We start from the raw sequence: 7577 nt of genomic DNA on the forward strand, positions 1-7577 counted from the left end.
GTCAGACACGACTGAAGCCACTTGGCAGCAGCAGCAACGTGGAGAATTCCAGGGACAGAGGAGGTTTGTGGGTTCCATGGGGTCACAAACAGTTGAACACGACTGAGTGGCTAACACTTTTAGACCTTCAGATGGTCCAAGCAGAAGAGGACCTCCCCCAAAAAATGTTCAATTTTTTCTCTTTATGAACCAGTTTTTAGAATAAGGAATTGCTCCCTATCATACTCCAAAGATAACTAATGAGGTTTGTTTTGTTCTGTCTTCTGTCATTAAAAGTGATGAATTTTGTTTTAGTTATTATTTTCTTTTTTGTGGGGGGAGGAGACTAGCCAGAAGATACAAGTGTACTGTTTCCTTGTCTGTGTCTCCCGGGAGCCAGTGTGTATGAGTGAATCCTAGACCCATTCGCTCTTAAATCTATAGATTCATCACTGGTTTCAGCGCCCTTTATAATAAGGGAGGAGACAGAGGGCCAGACAGAGTGCCACTCTGCCAGACAGAGTGATCTGGCATTTGCCAGAATAACTCACTTGGCCAGTAGCAGGCTCCAGGTGAGATTCCCAAGTCCATGCTACAAATGCACATTTTGGGACTCCACCCCTGGAATAACGTTACTTTTTCTAGCCAAGTGTCATTAGAAGCTTTCCAGGTCTTAATAAACATCAGTCTAAGAGTCATAGTAAACAGAATACCTGAAAACATAAAAAAAAATTCCTAGCATAAATATGAACACTAAAAATCACATTGTACCTAAGAAAATCAAGAAATTATCCAGTGGATGAAAGGAACTCCTGCAAATCAATAAGAAAAGAAAAGAAGTCTTGTCCAACTCTTAGTCGTGCCCAACTGGAAATTGGGCAAACGCCCTGAACTGACATTTCACAAAAGCAGCTATCAAAATGACCAATACACATATGAAAGAGTGCTCAACATTTTAGTCATCAAGTAAATGCAGATTAAAAGCATAATGTGATACCACTACTCACCCACCAGAGATAACAAAGAACAAAAATTAACAAAAGACAGCCACCAGGATTCTCATCAGCTACTGTTGGGAAGATCTCCTGGAGGAGGGCATGGCCACCCACCCCAGTATTTCTTCCGGGAGAATCCCATGGACAGAGGAGCCTGGCAGGCTGCAGACATAGGGTCACAAAGAGTCGGACAGGACTGAAGTGGCTTAACACAGACACACACAAAGTTGAGAGTGTAAACTGGTACAACCATTTGGAAAACTAGTTAGCAGTACCTATTATGTGCTTGTCCTATGACATAGCAATTTCACTCTTAAATATCATATCAAAAGATATGGTCAAGAATGTTCATTAGGGGCTTCTCTGGTGGCTCAGTGGTAAATAATTCACCTGAAAATCTAGGAGACACGGGTTTGATCCCTGATCCAGGAGATGCCACAGGCGTTGGAGTAACAAAGCCTGTTCACCATATGGGACCCACAGCTCTCGAAGCCCAGGAGCCCTGGGGCCCGTGTTCCACAGCAAGAGAAGCCGCCACAATGAGAAGCCCGCGCACTGCAAGTAGAGAACAGCCCTTGCTTGCCACAACTAGAGAAAAAGCTCTCGCAGCAGTGAAGATCTGGCATAGTCAAAAATAAATACATAAAATTACATATCTATATAAAAGAACGCTCATTAGAAGCAGGGTTGATAGTAGTCAAAACCCCAAAACTAGCAAAATGGCCATGGACAATGGGATGGATCGATACATTGTACAGCTTCACAATTTACTACTCTGCAGCGGAGTGAACATAGATGGTCAGAAACATCAAGTTAAATGAAAGACCCCAGCCACAAAAGAGCACATATTGTATCATTTCATTTACTGACAAGTCAAGGCCACCCTAAACTAATCTACATTAGAAGACAAGATACCAGAGCTTTTTCAAATCCTAAAAAATGAGGCTGTTAAAATGACCTGGAAGAAAGGCAGTGACTTGAAGACTTAGGGGTTTTCAGTACTATTCTGTTTCCTTATGAGTACTAGTTACACAAGTATGTTATGCTTGTGAACATTCAGCTAGGTGACATTTATGTGCATTTCTCTGAATACATATTACACCTTAAAGGTTAAAAATAAAAAAATGAAAGTCAGCTAAGTCTCCAGCTTGTCATTTCCAGCCTATTTCCTTCCATTACCAATTCCCTTGATGTTTTATAAGTTGACTTTCAGTATTAAAATACTTGCTCTGTTTTACCAAGTGGTGAGTGGTTGATGTGATTTCTCTATAGTTTGTAGAGTGGTTTTGGAAGTACAGTGCAAACGTTAGTTTTAAGCACAGTATATTTTTCTCATAGAGATCACGCTATAAACCACAGTGCTTTTACTTAGCTTTATTTTACCTGTGTAGCTCAACACTTGGAAGCACCCACACTTTCAGTTGCAGATTATACCACAATTGATTCCTAGGCAGATTACAGCTATTAAGAGACATTAAGGCAATAATCAGATAAAGTCTTCATTGTTGATCCTGAAATATTGTCTGAAATACTGAAATTCTGAGATCTGCTGTCCTTTTTCATACTATTTCCCAGTAGTGGTCTATGTTTAGTAGAAATGGAATAAAAATCATTTTTATCAGGTTTTAATAAAAGTCATTCTGGAGTCCAAACTCCAGCTTCCTGCACAGGAGCCCTCAAGTCTTTCCTCCAATCAGAGCTTTTCTCAGCATTGCAACTTCCCCTCTAAATAAAAGCAAAAGAGTCCTGCATAAATACAGACAGAGGTTGGTTTAACACTGAGAATAATCACATTATCTCTAAAAGCTGCATTCTTTTGTTCAGATTAATGGAGTTGGTGGGCTATGCAAAGCCATAAAAAAACCTAAAAGAAAATAAAAACATTAAAGTTATGAAACGATGAGTTAGTGGTTAGATATTCACCCATCAAAACAAACACACACACAGCAAAGGGAATGCATCAAGCAGTTGATCGCTTTATTGTTAAGTTGAGAATTGCACTCGTTTCACATTCAGAAGGTTATGCTCAAAATCCTTCAGGTTAGGCTTCAGCAGTAAGTGAACAGAGAACTTCCAGATGTACAGCTGGGTTTAGAAAAGGCAGAGGAACCAGAGATCAAATTGCCAACATTCACTAGATCATAGAGAAAGCAAGGGCATTCCACAAAAACATCTACTTCTGTGAGCCAGACATCTTGGAGTGCAAAGTCAAGTCGACCTTAGGAGGAATCACTGTGAACAAAGCTGTTGGCAGTGATGGAATTCCAGCTGAGCTATTTCAAATCCTTAAAAATGATGCTGTTAAAGTACTGCACTCAATATGCCAGCAAATTTGGAAAACTCAGCAGTGGCCACAGGACTGGAAAAGGTCAGTTTTCATTCCAATCCCAAAGAAAGGCAATGCCAAAGAAAGCTCAAACTACCGCACAATTGCACTCATTTGTCAAGCTAGTAAAGTAATGCTCAAAATTCTCCAAGCCAGGCTTCAACAGTATGTGAACCATGAACTTCCAGATGTTCAAGCTGGATTTAGAAAAGGCAGAGGAACCAGAGATCGAATAACCAACATCCAGTTGGATCACAGAAAAAGCAAGAGAATTCCAGAAGAACATCTACTTCTGATTCACTGACTATGCTAAAGCCTTTGACTGTGTGGATCACAAATAACTATAGAAAATCCTTAAAGAGATGGCAATACCAGACCACCTTACCTGTCTCCTGAGACACCTGTATGCAGGACAAGAAGCAACAGTTAGAACGAGACATGAAACAACTGATGGTTCAAAATTAGGAAAAGAGTATGACAAGGATGCACATTGTCATCCTGCTTATTTAATTTATATACAGAGTATATAACTTATATACTTATAAGTTATGTTATACTTATAAATTATAAGTTATATTTATAAGTTATATAACTTATAACTTATTTAACTTATATACAGAGTATATCATGTGAAATGCTGGACTAGATGAAGAGATGAATCACAAGCTAGAATCAAGATTGCTGGGAGAATCCCACTTCTGGGCATACACACCAAGGAAACCAGATCTGAAAGAGACACGTGCACCCCAATGTTCATCGCAGCACTGTTTATAATAGCCAGGACATAGAAGCAACCTAGATGCCCATCAGCAGATGAATGGATGAGGAAGCTGTGGTACATGTACACCATGGAATATTACTCAGCCATTAAAAAGAATTCATTTGAATCAGTTCTAATGAGATGGATGAAACTGGAGCCCATTATACAGAGTGAAGTAAGCCAGGAAGATAAAGACCATTACAGTATACTAACACATATATATGGAATTTAGAAAGATGGTAACGATAACCCTATATGCAAAACAGAAAAAGAGACACAGATGTATAGAACAGACTTGTGGACTCTGTGGGAGAAGGCGAGGGTGGGATGTTTCAAGAGAACAGCATCAAAACATGTATATTATTTAGGGTGAAACAGATCACCAGCCCAGGTTGGATGCATGAGACAAGTGCTCGGACCTGGTGCACTGGGAAGACCCAGAGGGATCAGGTGGAGAGGGAGGTGGGAGGGGGGATCGGGATGGGGAATACATGTATATCCATGGCTGATTCATGTCAATGTATGACAAAACCCACTGAAATGCTGTGAAGTAATTAGCCTCCAACTAATAAAAATAAATAAAAAAATTAATTAATTAATTTAAAATGAATTGTAAAAAAAAAGATTGCTGGGAGAAATATTCAACAACCTCAAGTATGCAGATGATACCACTCTAATGGCAGAAAGCGAAGAACTAAAGATCCTCTTGATGAGGGCAAAGAAGAGAGTGAAAAAGCTGGCCTGAAACAACATTAAAAAACTAAAATCATAGCATCTGGTCCCATTACATTATGGCAAATAGATGGGGGAGAAATGGAAGCAGTGACAGATTTTCTTTCCTTGGGTTCAAAAATCACCTCCGACGGTGACTGCAGTCATGGAATTGATAAGACACTGGCTTCTTGGAAGGAAAGCTATGACAAACCTAGACAGCGAATTAAAGAGCATAGACATCACTTTGCCGATAAAAGTCCGTATAATCAAAGCTATGGCTTTTCCAGTAGTCATATACAGATGTGAGAGTTGGAAATAAGGCTGAGCACCATGGAATTTATGCTTTCAAACTGTGGTGCTGGAGAAGACTCATAGCATCATAGCAACCATAAATAAGGCTGAGCATCATGGAATTGATGCTTTTGAACTGTGGTGCTGGAGAAGACTCTTGAGAGTCCCTTGGACTGCAAGGAGATCAAATCAGTCAATCCTAAAGGAAATCAGTCCTGAGTATTCATTGGAAGGACTGATGCTGAAGCTGAAACTCCAATACTTTGGCCACCTGATGCAAAGAGCTGACTCATTGGGAAAGACCCTCACTCTGGGAAAGATTGAAGGCAAAAGGAGAAGGGTGTAGCCGAGAACGAGATAGTTGGGTGGCGTCACCAACTCAATGGCCATGAATCTGAGCAAACTCTGGGAAATAGTGAAGGACTGGGGAGTCTGTCGTGCTGCAGTCCATGGGGTCGCAGAGTTGGACGTGACTTGGAGACTGAACAACAACAAAATAATAAATAAACCTTGGGGAGAGGACTCACATCTGTGTCCCTGAAGGTCAAGTATCAGGAACATCAAGGCCACGGCGCTTATAACCCATAATGCTAAAAATCATAATTCCTGTCTTTTGGAAGTTGCTAGGCTTTGATTTTGTTGGTGTAGGATGGAGAGTTTAGCCTTCTAAAAATTTATGACATTATTTTTTGAGATTTCTCAGAACCATGGCCTGACTTTTGAAGTTGAATAAAATATGGAAGTTTATCTTTAATGAATCTTCAATTTGCAGATCAATGCTTCTCAAATGGTGCTCTAGGAAGTCCTAGGGCTCACACTTAATAAGTCAAGGGCGGGACCAGCATTAACAAGCGGAACCCCGCTTCTCCGGTTTTCACAATCAGTTTCCACATGGGTTTTATTTAAAGAAAGCATAAAGTGATTATTTATTTATTTATTTTTAAACATAATAAACCATTTATTAAAACATCATGTGGTAAAATTAACTTTGTGACCCAATGTGACAATGGTAAACATTTTCCCCTTGTTAACATTCCACCTAAAACACAGTTAAATTATAACACAATACAACCAGAAGCTGAAAAAACTTCTGTCCTTTATCACTCACTAGGTGAGTGCAGATCTAGGTTTTCTCGATGAGTCAGAGAGAGGATTATAAAGACAACTGAAATCCCATACACCCAAAGATTAAATTTTATTTACCCTATTCGCTGGTCCAAACTTAAAATTATATCAAATAAAAATTTAATTAATTATCCTCCCCCCTGCCAAAAATAAATATTAGGAACACATTAAGGATAAGAACTGGGTTTTAAACTGTACTTTGTTACTATAACATTGTCTTTTTAAAAAACTGATCAACCATAAGCATGCAAAAAATTCTCTTCTGAATGGAACCGCTTCAATAACTCCTTGGATATCGCTAAGTAAATTATGAAGGTTGTTTAATGTATAGTCCTCTCCTTTATAGCACTTCTAAGCAGTGTGTGAGACACATACCAGAGTTAGGAAAGACCATCCTTAATAAATTATCTTAATTGTAGAGAATTTCTGAAAATAAAACTGAAAAAGGCTAAACCATGCCTTTGATGAGTCCCAAAAGACCACAGATCCATCTCCTATTCGAAGAATTAGTCCCCTGGAGAGTTCTAGCCTCTGTAGAGCAATTGATAACAAGATATACCAAGGCTCCGAACAACTGACTGCATGAAGAACACCTTCGTTTGCTCTCACTTCCGATTCTCTGGACCACCCAGTCCTGCTGGCAGAGCAGGCAGCGATTGTTCTGTTTCACCCACAAGGACATGCAGCAGTTGTGGAAGGAATGATTACATTCTCCCCAGACAACAACACAAACCTCCTGTTTGTTTTCAGCTTGACATCCAAGACAGGCATCCATCACCTGGACCCTGCAGATGGCGCACATATCGCACTCCACGTCCCAGCTCCACATGGCCGCAGCGTTCCACTTCTTGAGAGACAACATTTTGTCGCCGCCCGACTTGAATCCTGAGCTCCCCGAGTGAGACGACAGGGCGCAGGGTTCCTCACCGTCTTCCAGGTCGGCCATAGCGGCGGCGGAGACGTTGGGTCGTCAAAGTGATTATTTAGAAAGAAAAAACGCTTTAAGTAGACAGCTCATCTGATTGAAGTATCCTCAAAATGGAAGAGCTGACACTTAAGGAAACTGAGGCCCAGGCAGATTAAGTGACTGATTTGCCCCAAATCCCAGAGCCAACCAGGGGCAGGACTGGATCTGGAACTTCTGTTTTCTGATTCTGATTTGGGTGGACTTTCGAAACTACCAGGTGCCCATAAAGAGCCTCTGCAGTTTTCAAAAAGAGGGGTTGGAAATCTTGAGTTGAAATTAGTACATGCCTTTATAGTTCCCTTTAATTTCAATGTTAAAACCCTTGATACGTTTTTTAATAATACATAGCATGCTACATGAAATAACATGGGTAACAGAACCAAGGATAAACTATTAAGACTCAACTGCCTGTTTGCTCCC

At 40.2% G+C, this 7577-nt stretch overlaps 1 pseudogene; it reads right to left on the minus strand.

Annotated features, from left to right (window-relative positions):
* Positions 1 to 6783: 6783 nt before the first annotated feature.
* LOC110135517 (RING-box protein 2-like) lies at positions 6784 to 7137 on the minus strand (annotated as a pseudogene).
* Between the last annotated feature and the right edge of the window lie 440 nt (positions 7138 to 7577).

Source organism: Odocoileus virginianus, chromosome 6, assembly GCF_023699985.2.
Source record: "Odocoileus virginianus isolate 20LAN1187 ecotype Illinois chromosome 6, Ovbor_1.2, whole genome shotgun sequence".
Lineage (NCBI taxonomy): Eukaryota > Metazoa > Chordata > Mammalia > Artiodactyla > Cervidae > Odocoileus > Odocoileus virginianus.